General features: G+C 45.7%; 1 protein-coding gene across 1 annotated transcript in view; it reads left to right on the forward strand.

Annotated features, from left to right (window-relative positions):
* Positions 1 to 6,210, forward strand: part of GVQW3 (GVQW motif containing 3) — a 28,082-nt gene extending 21,872 nt beyond the window's left edge. Inside the window, exon 2 of the mRNA XM_037131549.2 lies at positions 5,476 to 6,210. The gene's annotated coding sequence lies outside the window, so the exon portion shown is untranslated. The remainder of the gene's footprint in view (positions 1 to 5,475) is intronic.
* Positions 6,211 to 18,180: the final 11,970 nt, after the last annotated feature.

An 18,180-nucleotide genomic window follows, 5' to 3' on the forward strand; every position in this document is an offset into this window, starting at 1 on the left:
TAAACAGGGAAATGGGTTTTGTTTTCAGTCTGTTTGTCTACAAAATCCCACGCAAGATATGTTGGTATCTTAAAGGTAGCTCAGTACCTCTGGGTCCTCTCCATTGTTAGCCTTCATGGACAAATTACGCATGGCATTTGGCTAAAATAAATACTCTGGAGAGGACTCCTCCTACTACTAGGCAAGGCTGTTTGGAGAAAAGGGGCGGGGGCTGAAAGTAAACTGGGAGCCTGAACCTGAGAGCTGCTGGTAGGAGCATTTGTCTGGGAGCAGGTGGAAACCAACAGGCATTTCTGCCACCGTCCGGAAGCATCCCCCCCTTGTGCAGTGGTCAGTGAACAGGGCATACCAAGGGTCCAGCCCATTGTTTTCGGCTTGCCTCTGGAAGGAGGAGGAAGCCCAGGTTACGGCAGGATTTACCTGTAAATTCTGTGGGGTTTAGAGATGTCTCAGTAGAAACTGGTATATGTGTGTGTGTGTAGTTATCTGTGTTCTCCATGTCTCCTAACAACCCTGTGAAGTAGGATGCTCTCAAATGAGGCCTGATACACAGCTGGAAATAGGGCCAGACTTCAGACCCAGTTCTTTCTGACTTCAGTCCGAGGGCTCTTTCCATTGCTACATATGCCCTGCCCCGCCCCTAAACTGGCCCTCCTGAGCCTCAGTCTTGGAATCGCATCAGGCCCAAGTGGGCTTGATGAAAAGAGAAGGTGGAAAGGGATCAGCTCCGAAATAAGTTGACGTCTGTCCCTGGGGCTATACATGGAGTAACGATGCAGTCCTGAGAAGAGTTTCCGTAATTACGCGAGCTAGACTTGTGCGGCCACCGGAGTGTAGTTGCTTTGGAACGGTCGTGCTGGAAGGCTCGGCACTCGCTCTGATGATACCACTACTGCCCAAACTCCTGTGGGACTTTCCCTTTTTAAGTCATGAGAAGACTTCAGTCCCATTACTGCAAAATTACACCTCATTTCTGATTCCAAACCCAGCTGCAGCTCCACATCTGACTGACTGTGAGTTCCAAATGGCTTTTGGCTGTTGCCAAAAATAAAAAATCAGTCCCTGGAGATGGAATTGTATTATAATTTAGATGCAAAAGAATGGGTTGAATGCTCTGCAGACAATTTTCAAATCAAGATTATAGAAATATTTAAAGTAGCAGAAGCACTGTTGAAATAAATATATCCTCCCAGGCTGATATCTTAGAAGAAGACAACTATAAGTTTTATTGTATAATTTCTGCTGTTTAAGAAAGATTGCTCACTTTGAGGGGCACTGTGAAAATAACACTGGCCAAAGTCAAGACGTCAATGGGATAATACTGAATGCAGGCTGGGGCACTATGAGATGGGCCTACTCAGCGTGGTGGAATTATAAGTTGGTACCACTTTGTCAGAGCAATTCAGCAGTAAACACCAAGAACCTTTACAGAGTTTAAATCAATTGACCTAAAAATTCCACTCCTAGGAATCTTTCTTAGAAAAATAGGCAGAGATATGGACAAAGATTTATGTATACAGCTATTCATTTTATTTGCAAAATAGTAAAAAAAAAAGTGAATAATCCCACAATGGGGAGATTGTCGGGTAACTTTCGTTGTACTCACTAAGTGAAATAATGCATCCATTCAAAATGATGTTTTTGAAGAATTTTCAGTGTTTGAAGATGTTCATGATAGAGTAGGTGATAAAATAAGAGTATAAAACTACATACATTATAGCCCCATTTTTATATTCTATACGCTAAAAAGAAGTCTCAAGATAGACTCAAAATGTTACCAGCAGTTTTATCTGGGTAATGAAATTACAGGTGACTTTAAATTTTCTTCACTATACATTTGTATAAATAATTTTGATCATCACAACTACAAATGGTACTTTTATAATTAAAATTATGTATAATGGAAATTACTTTTAAAGAAAGAAATAAACATGTTTTACTGGAAGAGAAGAGATCTGCCCCCAAGAAGCTGATGGCTTAATGGAGGAAGTGAGACACATACACAAGTAAATTTATTAAGAGATAGTAAGGACTATAATGGAGCATTTACTAAGTATAGAGGGAAAGATTAGCTCTTTCTGGGAGGGATGAGAGTCGGTGAAAACCCGTAACATTTAAACAGGGTCTTGAAGGATGAATAGGAGTTCTCTAGGGCTCTGTAAATTGTCAAGTGCTATAGAAGTATAAGTTACCTTAGGGCCTTTATTATTACTGTCAAAGTTTACCTCATATAAAGCTCCCTTTCTTGTCTCTTTCCCATGCTTCCTAAAACCCAGGATCCCTGGGACAGGAAGCAGCAGCAGTTAAACAGTCACACATCAGTGCTCTAGCAAGTGAACTGAGGTGCATCCAACTAAGGAGCAGATCCAGGACCAGAGGACATAAAATTATCCGGGAGCAGGGCCAGGAAGGTGCTGGTGGGTAAACAATTCCCCTTTATTTGCCACCCTGTGAAAAGGCTGGCTTTGCTTGGGGCCTCCTCCCTGAGTTATGGGGCCATCTCCACCTGGGAGGTGGTAAAAACCGAGAACGAGCATCACACATCAGGTCCTGATTTACATTGGCAGGAAATGGTGTGTCAGATGTCCTTACGGCCTCCAGACAGGGTGGAGTGGAAAGGAGGGGCGTGAGTGAGAGGACCAGGAAGGGTCGCAAGAGATGATTTGTTTGGGAGAAATTGTTAGAAGCTCAGGGTTGGAAGGGACTTACAACTTACGTGCTTTAACCCTCCCGACCCCCTCCCCAACACCCTTATCACGTTGCCATCCTCCGCTTTCAGGGCGCAGCTCGAGCCTGCCTCTTCTATCACCTCCCACCCCAATTCTTATGCTTCGGGCATTCCTCATGGTTCGATTTCATGAGAAAAATAACAAGTATGCCCTTCTGTGCCTCCTGTTGCCAATCTGTTTATTCAAGCAGAAAATATGTGTTTAATACCCACACTATGCCTGCAGTGTTCTAGAATCTAGATGCTGTAAAAGAGTGAAGAAAAAGACAGCCCAGGTCTCTTGTCCCCACAGACCTAACATTTGATCCATGGTTCTCATAGACCATTCTTTGTAGTGGGGAAGACATACAATAAACAAAGGAACAGGTAAAAATACCAGGCTATGAATGTCAAGGAGTCAGCTTTAGGAAAATGTAGGGAAAGAACTTCCCATACAAGGAGAGCAGCTCCGGGGAGATAAACTTTGTCTGCTCTGGGAACAAAAATAAGGAAACTGGCATTGTGCACAGAATACACTTTCTTGCTTAATATGCAAATAAAAATCTTTTCCTGTTTTTGGACTTGATGTAAGCATTGCCTCTGCAGGCTGATTTCCTGATTTCCCCAGGTAGAAGTGACCACTGTCTCCTTTCCTCACTTACTGTTGACTCTGAGTGGGCTTCTGCAGATAAACTTGTTAACAGTCTGCCTCTCTTACCATAGCAGAGCATCACTACTCCCTGGTGGACCTCAAGGCGGAGCTTCCTAACTCAATCCCTAATGCCCAGCACAAAGTCTGTGATCTATGCATTTGTTCCTTGAGTATGTGAACTCTCACTATTCACTCTATCAGAATCTCCTTATTGACACTTATCCAGAATTAGCAACCATTTATTGATCAGAGCCAGTCCCTATGTTAGGTACTTTCAACTCTGCTAACTCTTACAAGGCTCATGACCACCACGGTGCAGTGTTGTTATTCTATTCTGCAGTTAAAACTCAGAACCAAAGTGAATTCTGAGGTGGCTCAGTAATAAGAATCAGAGCTGAGATTCGAACGCAGGTTCTCTTGGCACCAGATTCCAACGCTCCATCTTCTTTATGATGCACTTGTCATGCACTGCTCTCCGGAGCCAACATCTCTTTTCTCCTAGATAGCCATTTCCCTGAAGGAAGGGTCTGCACTTGACTTCACACTGTGTGCCGCATGATACCCAAACAGTGCTTTGTATTTGAACACATTCAGTACGTGTGTCTTAAACACCCAAGGAGTGGAAAAGAAAGTATGAATGTGTAAATGAATGCTCCACCCAAAGTGAACCAGCTTCTGATATCAGTTCATAGGATGGTGGTGGGCTGGGGCGAGAAATGTTTTGGAGAGGAGGGGCCTTCCCAGAGACCTCCGCGCCCATCTGGGAGACTGAGCGTGCTGTCTCCGTAGGAAAGCCCTAGTTTCTTAGAAATCACACCTTTTGCTCAGTTGTACATCTCAGCAGGCAGGCAGGGGCACAGAGGGGAACATGCATGGCTTCCAATGAGTTGGGAAAATGAGGTTAGGTTTCGATTCAGATAGTTATTTGTGTTTTCTGGGTCTGCACGGTCGATAAATTTTCAACGAGCAGTGATTCTGTTCCTCATCTTTCATGCTTTATGGGACTTCGGGGAATGAAAGCATAACATCCTGCTTTCCCATAAGTTCTCTGGCCGCTACCCTGGCACCAATTAAAGACATGTCTATGCAATTAATCAAAACCAATTTGGAAGCACTCCGGCGCTGCTCCTCTGATGTGCTGCCTGCTTCGCGTACAGTAGTTCCTCAGCTGCAGCCGTGGAGCCAGGCACATAGGAGCTTTTGATGAACTGGCTGAGCCGGCCCCAAGTGTTAACTATGTCATCTGACATGACTAATGAGGCTCCCAACTTGATTCGCGTGAGCGGAGCAGCCCTGCTGTCTGGAGGAGGCTCAGTTTCTGCAGCCAGCCTTGGAAGAGGCTGCAACGTGCGTGGTACACACTCCATCATGTCAGCTGGAGTCCTGGAGGCCTCTAGTGTTAGAGCTCGGAGTCGTCCTCCGGGAGGGTGGCGGAAACTGTGGGCCAGGCTCTGAGCTGGGCGCTGGAGGGAATGTGACCCCACTGAAACTCGTAGCTCAGCCTCCTCATTTTAAAGACACAAAACAAGACCCAGCAGAATTGTGGGGTTTGCTAGACACCGGAACTTTGCAGATAGAAATAAAGAGAAGGGATGGTTGCTATCCTTGAAGAGTTAAAGAGTTAAACCCCTTAAGGAGCAAATAAATAAATGCTCTCAGGAGTAACTGGGGCCTGATACAAGTACGTCTTATCAAGGGTTAAATCATGGGTTTCCTTCCTTTATTCTGCAAACAAGGTAAGGGGAGAGTGTGTGTTCTTGTCACCTTTGCAATCCCCAAAGCATGGGATATGGAGTCAACAGATTGAGGTTTGCGTCCCAGGTCTACTTGGAGTTGATGTAATCTTGAACAAATCACTTCATTTTTCTGAGCCTTGGTTTCCTCACTTGAAACACTGAGACAAGCCAATTACTTCTGCCCACCCAGCCTACTTCCTAGAGTCCTGGTGAGACCCAGCAGAGTTAATGTGTGTGAAAGTGGAAGTGAGAGTCTCTGCACATGGTAGTTATTATTCATATTATTACAGCCTTTAGAAACCCTTGGCTGAAATCTCTGAAATAAGGATCCACAGCTAGATTTAACTCTCTTTCTCTTCCTGCCTCTTCCAAATGCACAGGAAAGAAATGGATATAAAACCAGTTGGTTATCTGCCTACAATTTTAACAGCTTCCCCAGAGAGTCCATGACACAGAAAGGAGAAGTACTCAGCCATTGTAATTTAATGTCATTCCACACATTGATCGAGCACCTACCATATGCCAGACATTCGTCACGCTGTGTGGGGAATCAGAGTTGGATAAGACATGTCCCTCGACCACCTTGAGAAGCTCACCAGTTAGTGGGAGAAACAGACATGGACGTGAATAACTGTAACTCACTGCAGAAAATACAATTGCCATTGGAAAGATGCAAATCAAGTGCTGTGGGAGCCAGAGGAGCCTGGGAAATGCTTCCTCAAGGCAGCATTCCTGGAGGATGGGCAGGTTCAGCTGTCAGGAAGCAGGAGAACCGGTGCTCCAGACTGAGGGAACAGCACAGGCAAGTGCATGGAGTCCTGCAAGGAAGGGTCAGAATAAAGTTCATCGATGTGTGGGGTGTGAGTGTGAACAAAGGAAAAGTCGCTGGGCCCCGGCTCTGAAACCCAGGCTTGGTGCTGCTGTTTCACGCTTCTCTTTGCTGCCGGGTCCCTTTGGCCTCTGTCCCTCAGTCACAGAGAATCCCTTACGGGCCCTGACTCCAGCATGGCTGAACCCAAGCCCCAGGCAGAAGAGCCAACAGTGAGGGGACAGCAAAATCTTAAAAGCAGAGCAGCCAGGGCTGGGAAATGCCAGTCACAGCCACACCTCCCTGACCCAGGTGAGAGCTTCACATGAATCCAGCAATGACACTGTCTGGAAGCATGATGACAAAGGCCTAGAGCCTCTTGGCATGTGTCCCATGCTACATTTCTCTCCTTCCCTGCTTTGTCTAGAAGAAGCCAACTGTTTTTGTGAGCACTGCCGTCAGAACAGCTTTGGAAGGCCGGGAGCTGCAGCTGGACTCAAGGCCCGGCCATGGGCCACCCCAGGGGCTCCTATTTTCTCAGCCTTCCCATTTTTCATTGTAAATCATGTTTTATTGTGCAAATAATACAGCGAAAAGGACATCAACCCTGAAAATAAGAGACAGGAAAGAGAATGCCTACTCGTACATTATCTGTTTCCTTTTATCCTTGCTCTTTCCTTCCTGTTGACTGTGAGCATAACTTTTTTTGTCTGCTTTCATCACTGACACAATTATATATTCTATTTTTATCACTGACAAGCGTATCATACAGCTTTTTGCATTTAGCTACTGCCAACCACTGGTCTCCACACAGGCCTGGCCCTGCTTCCGACTGGAGAAAGAAGACTGAGAAGGCTGTAGAAAGAAGCGAGGGCTGTCCCCCCCCCCCACAGAGGACATGGGTGCCACCGATAGTTGGCATCAGGAAGGCTGCCAAGGAAAACCACTGACTGCTCTGCCATCACGTAGGCTTGGGTTGGTATCTCAGCTCCTCTACTCTGAAGCTACATGGCCCTGAGCCAGTCACTCTCTCTTTGCCCCTCTGGGCTTTGTCTGTGAAGTGATTAGGGTTCGGTATCAGTGCCATCCTCGTGGACTTGCTGTGAGGATTACATCAGAGACGAAAGAGGAAATGCCCAATACAGAAAGTGGCGGCTCCCCTTCCCGTGCCCTTGCTGGGCCAGCCCAGGGTGCACTCTGCCTCTGCCCTTCCTTTCCTGCCCATGTTGGACCGTCTCCCCTCCCCGGGGCCCAGCAGGCCTCCTGGGTCAGCCCAGCTAAATTCTGATAGGCACACCAATGTGTATATTTATGATTATTGGATGAGTGCACTCTCTTTTACTTAATTATTCTCCTCTGATGGAATATTGGTTTTTTTCCCCAATTTTTCACTATTTCTAATAATGATGCAATAAATCTTAATGCATATCACTCATTTCATCCTTTGAAAAACATATTTTCTTAAAAACAATCCCCAAGAATAGAATTACTAGGACAGAGGTTAGAAACATCTTAATGGCTTCTGATGAGTATGTCCCAGCAGTTTTTCAGAAGTTTGTGCCTGTTGTTCTGCCACCAGTGGGAGGGAAGGGCCACTTGGGCTACATTATAGACTCCTGGGCTCTGGCCACAAACTCCCCTCTTATTTTGTTTCCCACCATTCTCTCCCCCAACAGGCCTCCCCCATTGCAGTCACACGGGATGACTCACTATTTTCCCCTAAAATGATGCTCCCACACTTTTGTGCCTGTGTACTTCTTACTATTCTCCATCACCCGCACATAAGAATATCCTTACATCCTTCCCCTAACACACCCTCTCACCTCAGCACTCACCCTTTGTGAAACTGGGAACTTCTATACTCTTCAAGACCCAGCTCAGTTACCCGTTTGCTGTGAACTAGTTCCAGTGAGGGGGGGGAGAGAGAGAGAGGGAGGGAGAAGGGGAGGGAGAAAGAGAAACATCAACACAAGAGAGAAATATCAGTTGGTTGCCTCTCAGATGCACCCTGTCTGGGGACTGCACCTGCGGCCCAGGCATAAGTGGAATCAAACCACTGACCTATTGACTTGCAGGATGATGTCCAACCAACGGAGCCACACTGGTCAGGGTGAAGAATGAGTCACTCTTGCTACATGTGATGCCTGGAGGAACCCTTAACATCCAAGTGGTCCCCCGAAACTATTATCCCCCTAACCTGAGCTACACGCCCAAATCTGCATGATTCTCCTCCCTCTTCCCCTCCCTCGCCCTTTGCACAAGGCAATTACCAAGTTACACCAATTCATAGCCCGAGTATTCTTGGATCTATTTATCTCCATCTCACTGCCATCACTATTGGCCATCACTTCTCATCAGGGTTCCAGCAGTAGTCTCCTAAAAAAGAAAAAAAGTAATATGTACATGGTTCAAAAGTCAAATTTTTCTTGAAGGCTTTTAGTAAATGACAGTAGGTTCCTGTTCCACGTGTCCCACACCATGCCCTGCTCCTCAGAGACAACTAGCCACTTTCAAGTCTCTGGGCTGTTTCTTTTGGTATTTACTTGTCTTTTCCAAATAATGTACCTATACTGTTCTTGATTTTCAAGTTTAGAAATTATCTACTGACTTTGAACAATGGAAGATTTCTCTAACACCACTTCCCTGCCCTGTCCTTCAGGGTAACTGTATCATAATGTTTGGTTAAATTGTTGTGTGGTATTTACATATTATGACTAGGAGTACCATTATAAATATTTGCCCTTTGAGTTGCCAGCATCTCCTCTAAGACCTTCCTGGTGAGGCCTGCAGAGGGTGGGACACTGGGGGCAGGAACTATTGCAGGGGGCATGGGGCAGGCTGGCCATTGGCTGGCAGGTGGTGGGCACCAGAATAGTCTCTGAATGGTTCCCATGCAGGGCTCTCTGGGCCTAGGTAGGTAAAGCAAACAAGGCTGAGGTAAGCCTTCGGAGAGAGCCAAAGGCACTGCCGAGGAGGGGCTCGAGGCTGCTGATTGGCACAGGCACTGACTGAGCCAAGTGGGCGCTGCCTTTTCTAACAGGGTTCTGGAGACATTGGCTGTGCCAGGGCTTCTCTCTTCAGATGATGGACCCTGGGAAGGTTCGGGAAGTTGTAAGATGGGCAGCTGGGGTAGCTGAAACAATGATGCTCAGGGAGCTTCAGGGTAGCTACTATTTACTAACCACTGTAGAGGAATTTCAACACTAACGACTAGTACAATCTAACAGAATGAATACAGTCCTGTTGACTCTGATTATGACTATGTAAACATTCACAGTGAAACGTGTAGGGCTTTGCGATTATGTTTACATTCTTGGTCAGATTTTAGTTTTCCCTAGAATTAGTAGTTGCCTTGTTGTTTTCTTTGGCTTACTTTCTCTATACCCATCACTAAATTTTCTTCAGAGTCTTAGATAGAACAATATCATAGCCAAGTCAGGTAATTTCTCACTTCTGGCTACATACTAGGCACTGTGCTGAGCACCGGGGACTCAACTGTGAACAAGGTAAATATGTCCTTGCTTGCATTAAGTTTACAAGTTAGTAAGGGATCAGACACAAAATAATTACAGTTGTTTTAAGTGTTACAAATGAGAGTAGTATGGCTTCTATGGGGAAACAGCAGAAATACCTCTCCCGGCTAGAGAGACAGGAAAGATTTCAGACTGGAAGGATGGATAGAAACTGTTCAATGGGACAAAATACATTTACTGATTGTCTGCTACTTAATGGGCACTGTTCTAAATGCCGAAAACGTAGTACTGGACTGTGGTGGACTCTGGCCAGCAGAGTGAGCCTGTCGTGACTGAAGATGAGAATAAATGCACAGGTGACAGCAATCCTGTGGAGAAAAAGGGGACAGCATGGCTACTCTCTCAAGGGGAGAGCGCCTAGACCCTTGCCTAGACAGGCTTTTATTGTTTTTCTTGGGTCTTACATCAGAGAAAGATTTATCATCTATTACATAGAATATTAATGTCTACATTTTGGGTACAATCAAGGAAATGAAAATAACATGCAGAGGGGAATGGCAATGAGCTGATTAGCTCTGTCCTTGGAAAAATTCATACAGGCTTTGGAAGTTACCTTGAAGATACACAATACACATTCATTGTTTTGGATCAGGGTGATGGAGTTTTAGCAAGAGCAAGCCATAGCAATCTGTATGCATTTTCTAGGCCTGAGTCCCATGGGAAAACTTGGTTTGAGGGTCTGGCTCCTGCCCACCACCTTGCTTCTGTAGGTTTTCCACACAGAGCTGAGTCACATTTGCCAGACCAAAACAAACCGGTCCCCTACACTGGACAGCCTAGGCGAGGCCTCTGCCTTCCTGGGGCTTAGGTTCCAATGAGGAGAGGCAGATAATTAACACAGAAGATAATATTCAGTAGAAACAAAATAAACCAGGTGGCATAATGGGGAATGGCCGGGGCAGGCGGTGGGGTGGGGCGAGGCTATTTTAGGTAGCTTGTCAAGGTCACAGAAGAGGTGACCTCTGACTTGATATCTGAAGGATGAGAATAGTCGATCAACTATGTGAAGATTAAAGAAAAGAGGGTTCCAAGCAGAGGGATCGTTCAGTGCCAGATCCAAGGAGGAGCAAGATCATGAGCCTTTAGTGCAGAACTGGAAAGCAGTTCCATAAGGCTGGAGCATGAAGGGTAGAGGGCAGTAGCTGAGATAAGGGAGCTGCTGTTACAGAGTGGGGGCCCTGGCACCTCCTAATAATACCATTCCTAATAAAATTCCAACCCTGCAGTTATGTTGTAAGATACACTCCCAGTCTGTTCTTCCTCTCTTTAGTATTACGGGAAGTATGGAAACTTGCAAGTTCCATTTTGGTAGACTCCCTTGCCAGGTGGATGGTGACTAAAAGGCATGTGGAGGGAAGAATCCGCTGTTTCATCTGGCTTTTTGGTGGGAGCTCAAGCAGCAGCAGTGGCAGCAGCAGCCCTGATAGATCAGTACCTGCCGTGGGCTGGCCTCACCCAGTGGTGACCGCACCTTCCTGATTTTCCTTTTTTTCTTCTAACCCTTCCAGCCCTTTCCTCCTTAGGCAACTCCCCTGTGCCCAACATCTCTGTAAACTGTCTCCTGCTTTAAATTTCTGTTTGACATGGTCTGGAGTAGTGCCATCGCATAGAATGCTCTGCAATGATAGAAATGGCCTGACCGTGCTGACCAATGCAGCATCTACCCATCGGATGTGACTTCTGAGCTCTTGAAATGTGACTGTGATAGAGGAACTGAATTTTTAATTTCGTTTCATTTCAATAATTTAAATGTAAATAAGCCATGTGTGGTTAATGACAACTGCACTGGACAGCACAGATCTAGGACGATTTGTTTTGCTGACACGACCCTGGCTGATGTGGTCGCTGATACAAAAAGTGGTCATGGAAAACTGACTCTCAGAGATGGGACTGTGGGGTTGTTACATGACCTGACCGGGCTTGAACTTAGTGATGACCTCATGGCTAGTGGAAAACGGGATACTGTGTCATGGAAGAACCCCAACCTCATGGAAGATGGCAAAGAGTAACAGGACTCCAAGTTGGCCTGCCACACTCCAGAGGTGCTGAAAGTAGACAATGAGACTCCAGATCAGAGAAAGAGAATTTATTTCTCAGCGCTGCAAACAGCAGGAGCTATAGCATGATGCAGCTGGTTTCCTTGCCCACCAGGCCCATGGGGCAATGCAGGGGGCCCAAATGGAAGCAAGGCATGCAGTAGGGCTATACTGTCACTGAGGGGCCCTGTGCCGGGGCTAAGAACCATTTACAGCAAGCAGTCAATAAGCCAATCTCCTTTCTCTGGGGTGCGATCAGTTGTACTGTAGTCACACTGTGGTCATCCTCCCTACTTAATTGCCTTTGTGACTAGCTGCAGAAATGACTCAGGGTCAAAGCATGGTTAGGCCTTGCAGTTTGGCACACTCAACAAAGATGTACAGGGACCCCTAGGGCCCCTGGTGGACTGTCTCTCCCAATAACTAGTAGTCCATGGTGAGCAACAGCAAGAGTTACTTACTTGTAAATGCCTGGGACAAAGTGCCTATTGAAGGCAAGTCTTTGGGAGACCAAACTGCTGCTAAAATGGACTTTTATGGTGGAAATTGTGATTACAAAGTTTTTGAGATGGGTTGGCTGCTTCTGGCTGCACTGGAGAGCTTATTGAAAGAAAATTACAAGCTCAGAGTTTTAAACTTGCAGTTCTACACACATTTAGAGAATTGGAGAGCTTCTACTATGGCCCTAAAATCATTTTTTTAACCTGTTATAGCTACAGGACTAATGTAATTGAAAATCCGATCCAAACTTGGATCTTGTGGCTACAGAATTATAACATTGGTAGAATTTACAGCTTCTCCGGGTTTCTTAGATGAAAGGGCATGAATGGAGGTGAACGGGACCCTGAGACTCACAATGGAGACAGCTGGTCTGATGCAGACAAATAGGAGACTCTGGAGTGCCTAAATCTCCCTGAACTCAGGAAAAAAACTTTTTAAAGAAGTATATGGGTCTCTTCTCTATCTACTTTCTTTCCTGGGGAAGCATGAGAGTGTGGCCAGGTTTTTTTTTAATTAATCTTTAGCCCTGGCTGGTGTGGCTCAGCAAATTGAGCACCAGCCTGCAAACTGAAGGGTCACCAGTTCAATTCCCAGTCAGGGCACATGTCTGGGTTGCAGGTCACATCAAGCCCCTAGTAGGAGGTGAGCGAGAAGCAACCACACATTGATGTTTCTCTCCTCTTTCTCCTTCCCTTCCCCATCTCTAAAAATAAATAAATAAGTTTTTAAAAAAAATCAGTCTTCACATACAGTAGTGTGTGTGCATGTGTGTGTGTGTGTGAGAGAGAGACAGACAGACAGACAGAGACTGAGAGAGCAGAGAGAGAGCACATGTGTGCATAAAGGCACCTGTTCCCCCAACACCATTCAGGACCCTGTTGTTTGAAGACAGAAAATAAATATTCAAACCTCTTTCCAAGTCAAATGAGTCTAGATCTCCTAGCATCTCCAAAACACTTTGACTCTATGTCCAGTCCTCCTGTTAGCACACTGGAGGCAGGCATGGTCCGTGTGGAAATAGAAAATTCCTAAACATAAATCTGTCCACCTTGGAAGCATTCGCAGCCCCTTGCCAACTCCAATTCCTGTTCTCCTCTTGGGGGCCTGTATTTCCCTCCCCCACTTCTCAGACGAAAAGAGAATGCCTGCAACCCAGCTTCCTATCCACTGAGCCACACCAGCCAGGGCTGCATGCTATTTTTATTTGTTTATTGAAGTACTCCAGTTGCTGGAAGTCTCCCAAGGAAGTCAGTCATCATGCTATGGTCTGTGGGGCTGTTTGGGGCTCCACACAACACCCATCGCAGATGTGTATTTGTTGCCATTGTAACTTCATTGTAAATTGCAGGGGTCCCTTCACTGATAAGATTTCAATGCAGTAATAATGCTTCAATACTCTACTCATCTGAGGATGGAACAATGAATAATGTGGGGAACCCTGACCTCAACTCATGGTCTTACAATGTAATGAATGGTAAAGACAGGGAAGGAAAAGATAGTTACAATCCAGGGAGATCAATGCAATGATAGAAAGAAGTATAAGGTGCTTCGGGATCACTTGAGCTGTGGGTAGGAGGTGGAGACAGAGAAGACACTTTCCTAAACCACGCCTGGAAGGATGAGGAGGGATTTTCCAGGCAAGGGTGGGAGTGGGGTTGGCAGAGAGCCTGGCACAAGAAAGTAGCACGTGAAAAGGCTTGGAGGGTAGAGACAGATGGTCTGTTCAAGAACAGCAGCTCATTCATCCCCAGTGAACAGAATTTTGAGGGGAAGGTGATGAAAGATGAAGCTGCACAGGTGAGGACAGCCACCTGTTCCGGAAGAGTTTTGAGCACATGAGTGACATGATTAGTTTTCTCAGTCAGCAACGTCATTCTGGAGAATGACATGGGAGCAGACAGAGTAGTTAAGAGGCTGCTGCATTACTCCAGACAGGAGACGTTGGAGGCCTGAAACAGGGAGGTGAGTGGGCAGAAAAAGCATGTAACAATTTGAGGGTTATTTAAAAGGTAGCATTGATAGATGTTAGTAACTGATTAGACAGGAGGAGTGTGGGAGAGGGAAGGATCAAGGGTGAGCCTAGGCTTCCGGTCTGGCTAGCTGGAAGTACTCAAAAGTGTGAACCAATGAGAACTTTAAGTAAGTGTTCTAGGAACTCAGAGGCTAGCGAGACCACAGTGCAGGGACATGGAAGGTGAAGTCAGTGAGCAGCTCTGTGTTTAGAGGGGAGGCTAAGCCAGTAGATTAAGGAAGAAAATGGGTCAGAGGAAGTTCGAGGCTTTGGCATCACAGATACATGAGTCCAAATCTCTGCTCTTCCACTAACTTGCTGTGTAGCTCAGACCAAACTCTTATTCTCTGAGCTTTAGCATCATCATGTGCAAAATTAAGATAAAGCTGATTTCTATTATCTCTCCAGAGAAAACTTAGTTTCTAAAAGTGTAAGTACTGGACCCATGTTAATTATCACTGTCTTCATGTGCTTCAATTGTGTATGTGCAAGGATTCACCCGCTGTAATTATCCCCAATACTTATTGAGTGCTTGCAAGAACTCGGACACTGCTTATCAAGACTCACTCAATTTAACAAGCATTATGTATAGCCACCATCTAATTTAATCTTTACCATAACTCTGTAAGATGGATATCATATTATCGTCCCTGTTTTACAGGGAAGGGAAATGATACGGAAGAGAGGTACAGAGCTTTGCCTGAGGTCATGCTGCTGGGAGGCCCATCAGTGTGAGTGGCAGAGCTGGTGTGGGAACCTGGATCCGGCACAGCTATAGTTCTGGGAGCTGCGGAGGAGCAAATGAGACAAGAGATGGTTCCTGCCCCTCAAGCTCCCATTCTGAGCTGAGGACTCAAAGGCCAAGAAATGACGTCAAGTCATCATGGTGGATGGGTTGTTGGTATTACGCCATCTGATCCTTTAGTAAGAAAGGTGGTCCCTGGATGGTGTAGCTCAGTGGATTGAGCGCGGGCCTGGGAACCAAGCAACCACGGTTTGATTCCCAGTCAGGGCACATGCCTGGGTTGCAGGCCAGTTCCCATCAGGGGACTCACAAGGGGCAACCATACATTGATATTTCTCTCCCTCTCTCCTTCCCTTCCCCTCTAAAGATAAGTAAATAAAATCTTAAAAAAAAAAAAAAAAGAAAGGTGGGATTGCCTCTAATTCATCTAGGGACAAGAGCACAAGGGCAGTGGGCTACCTCGAAGGAATCATTTTCTTACTGGGTCTCCTGACACAAAGGAAAACCTGCTGGGCATGGGCAGCTATTCCTGTAGGATTAGGGTCTGGCAAGTTAATCTCATACAATCGCAACTACAGAACATTAAGTATGAACTATTTTTTGTGCTCACGCTTTTGAGCCTTTCAGGCTGAGCTCAAGCCCAGGAACCTTTGTTAGAGACATCAGCCTGCTGCCCAAGTACTCTGGCAATAATTGTGTACAACTACAATAAGTAGTTATCATTTACTAAGCACCAAAGACTTTACATATGTCATCTCACTTAATTTTATAACCGTCCAGCAAACTGATATTCGTATTCCCATTTTACAGATGAAGAAATTGGTGCTTTTAGAGTGATGTGACTTGGAAAGGTCACAAAGTTAGTAAGAGTTAAAAATGATAGCTAACATGTATTTAATGCTTACCATGTGCCAGAGTCATTCTGCCCCTTTTCTTCTCACAGAATCCTACTTTTGTTCAGATATCCATCCCTCAGGAAGGAGGACTCTATATCCAGTATGACTGGCCAAGCCAGTCACAGTGATGCTACTCCTTTTTGTAAGTGATTAGTTTAATGGCAGGTTTGTGACCCAGCTCAGGCCAAAGACATGGGAGGGGGAAGTCAGTGATGGAGTTGCATATTCAGAGGCGTTGAGAAGAGAGATTGTGTGTTCTGTGAGAACACCTGGGGAAGGTTTTCTTACTCTCACAAAACAAAAAAGGTGACCCTCTTCTGCTGCTGCACAAGGTGGTATCTGGATGTGATGCCTGGAGCTGTGGGAGCCATTGTGTGATCGGGAGGAAAGCCAGCCGAGGAAAGCCTATAGTTGGAAGTTGGAAGAGCGTGAGGGTGGACAGAACTTGGAAGCTTGATGAACTAATTAATCAATCCTGAAACTTCCCTATTTCTAGACTTCTTGTTATATGAGATATTAAATTTTCCTTATTGTTTCATCCATTTTGAGTTTTTATTGGTTACTTGTAGCTAAAGACATTCTAACTGGTACACATGTACTTTCTCATTTAATTGTCATCAGCAATCAATGAGAATGGTGTTATTGTCCCTATTTTACATATTAGAAAGTGAAGGCTCGGAGAAATTAGGTAATTTGCCTGACGTTGCAGAGATAGGAAATGGCAGAAGAGTATTGGAACCTAATTCTGCCTAACTCCGAACCAGCGTTCTTATCCACAGCACACTAAGCAAGATCATGAGAATTGAATTTGGTTTGGCTGGCTCCAAGACCACTTTCTTTCTTCTATATTTTGCTGCCTTCCAATTTGTGGAATTAAATTCCCAGGGACTTGAGTCCATGATGTTTGGTACTTAACATCTGATGGCCCCTGTTAAGATGAGGAGGATGCAGGGCAGAATGACTGCAGGTGACAGGGAGCCAGATACATAAGTTGGCTTGGCCTTGGTACGCTATTACTAGCAGAGCGGCCCTTCCTGCTCCCAGGGCTTGGGAACATCTGTTGAAAGGGAGAACCTGGTGTCCAATGAAACACAACTGAAATAACTCTCATTCCTTTGTACGTGAAATTCCTGTCTTGCCCAGGTATTTAGTCCCACTTTTCCAACTACCTCAGTGGGACATTACTCAGCATTGTCCCCTGTTAGGGGTGTCAGGAAGACAGATTCCTATTATCAGAGGCAGGATTGGACAAAGTCACAACTAAGATCCATTTCTTTGCTACACAGTCTAGGATTACATGAGAGGTACGAGGAGACATTTTTTCTGAATCTACCAAAAAAATTCACAGTAACAAAGAATACGATCAGCTCAAATGTTTCTGATCAACTTGTTCTCACTAGACCCTATCTGGGACATGGTGATACGAATGAACATACATGACCCCTGTTGTCTAAGCTCAGCCTAGCAAGGAGGCTGAGGCATGGGGCAACATAATTAAAATGAGGAGACTATGCCCAGGGTTTAACAAGGAAAACAAAACGTGTGGCAGGAACCTCAAACAAGAAGTGACCTGTGACTGAAGCCAGTCAGGACATTGAAGATAGCCTTGAGATGCAATTTGCGGAATGGGCGGGCTTTGAAGAGGTGAGAATAAGCAGGGAGAAATGCAGTACCAAGGCAAGAAAACTCCCTATCTGCAGAGAATGGCAAGTATCCTTCTGGCTGAAGTATTTGGTGTTTATAGTGGGAGACAAGCCTAGAAGAGACATTTGGGCTTGTCCTTGGAAAGGTCCAACATACAAGGGCAGATGACTTGGTTTGAATTTGGTAGGAAATGAGGAGCCAATGAGACTTGCAATGTGAAACATAACACCTTTAGCATTATGCTTTACTGTGTGTGTTAATTCAGTAAGTACCCACAGAATTGATGTGGGAAAAGAAGCAGAGCAGGGAGATGAATTTAAAGACTTAGGGAATCCCTTCTCCCTGACCACCTAGCGAAGGCACTGCTTTCCAACCAGTGGAGCCCAAGGATCTGGCATACTTCAGAAAGGCAGCTTCAAGGGCCTGGGGAGAAATGCACACCTCACTCCGAGAGTTCCTGCCCGGCTCAAGGCTCCTGCACATCATGATGCACACCACAGAGGTGCTGACAGAGTCAGAGGACTGGATCAGTTACACAGGGAGGAGAGATAAGACTGCCAAGGACAAGTGCAGAGAATCTTCATTGAAGAAAGAAGGCCCCAAAGGAGCCCGGGCAGCTCCTTCTCAGCCAGCAGCGAGTTGCTCAGAGCAGGAGTTCCGGGCTTTGCAAAGGCTGGTGGCCTTAGGTACTTGGAAGTACAGTGTAGTCTCAGGAAGTTCCTACAGGATCCAGTAACCCTCTTACTGAGAAACTGAGCCAGTTTTGCATGATTTCTGGGAGGAGCTCTGTCTTTTGGGCCTGGATCTAGAAGTGGGGGGTTGCTCTGGATTTCCTCCAGGCTGTCACTGGCTGCAGAGAACTCCTGCCATTAGCTGCCTTTTGGCCACAAACAAGCCCTGTTCTGAGTCCT

Source organism: Artibeus jamaicensis, unplaced genomic scaffold, assembly GCF_021234435.1.
Source record: "Artibeus jamaicensis isolate MK-2021 breed Jamaican fruit bat unplaced genomic scaffold, CSHL_Jam_final contig_64, whole genome shotgun sequence".
Classification (NCBI taxonomy): domain Eukaryota; kingdom Metazoa; phylum Chordata; class Mammalia; order Chiroptera; family Phyllostomidae; genus Artibeus; species Artibeus jamaicensis.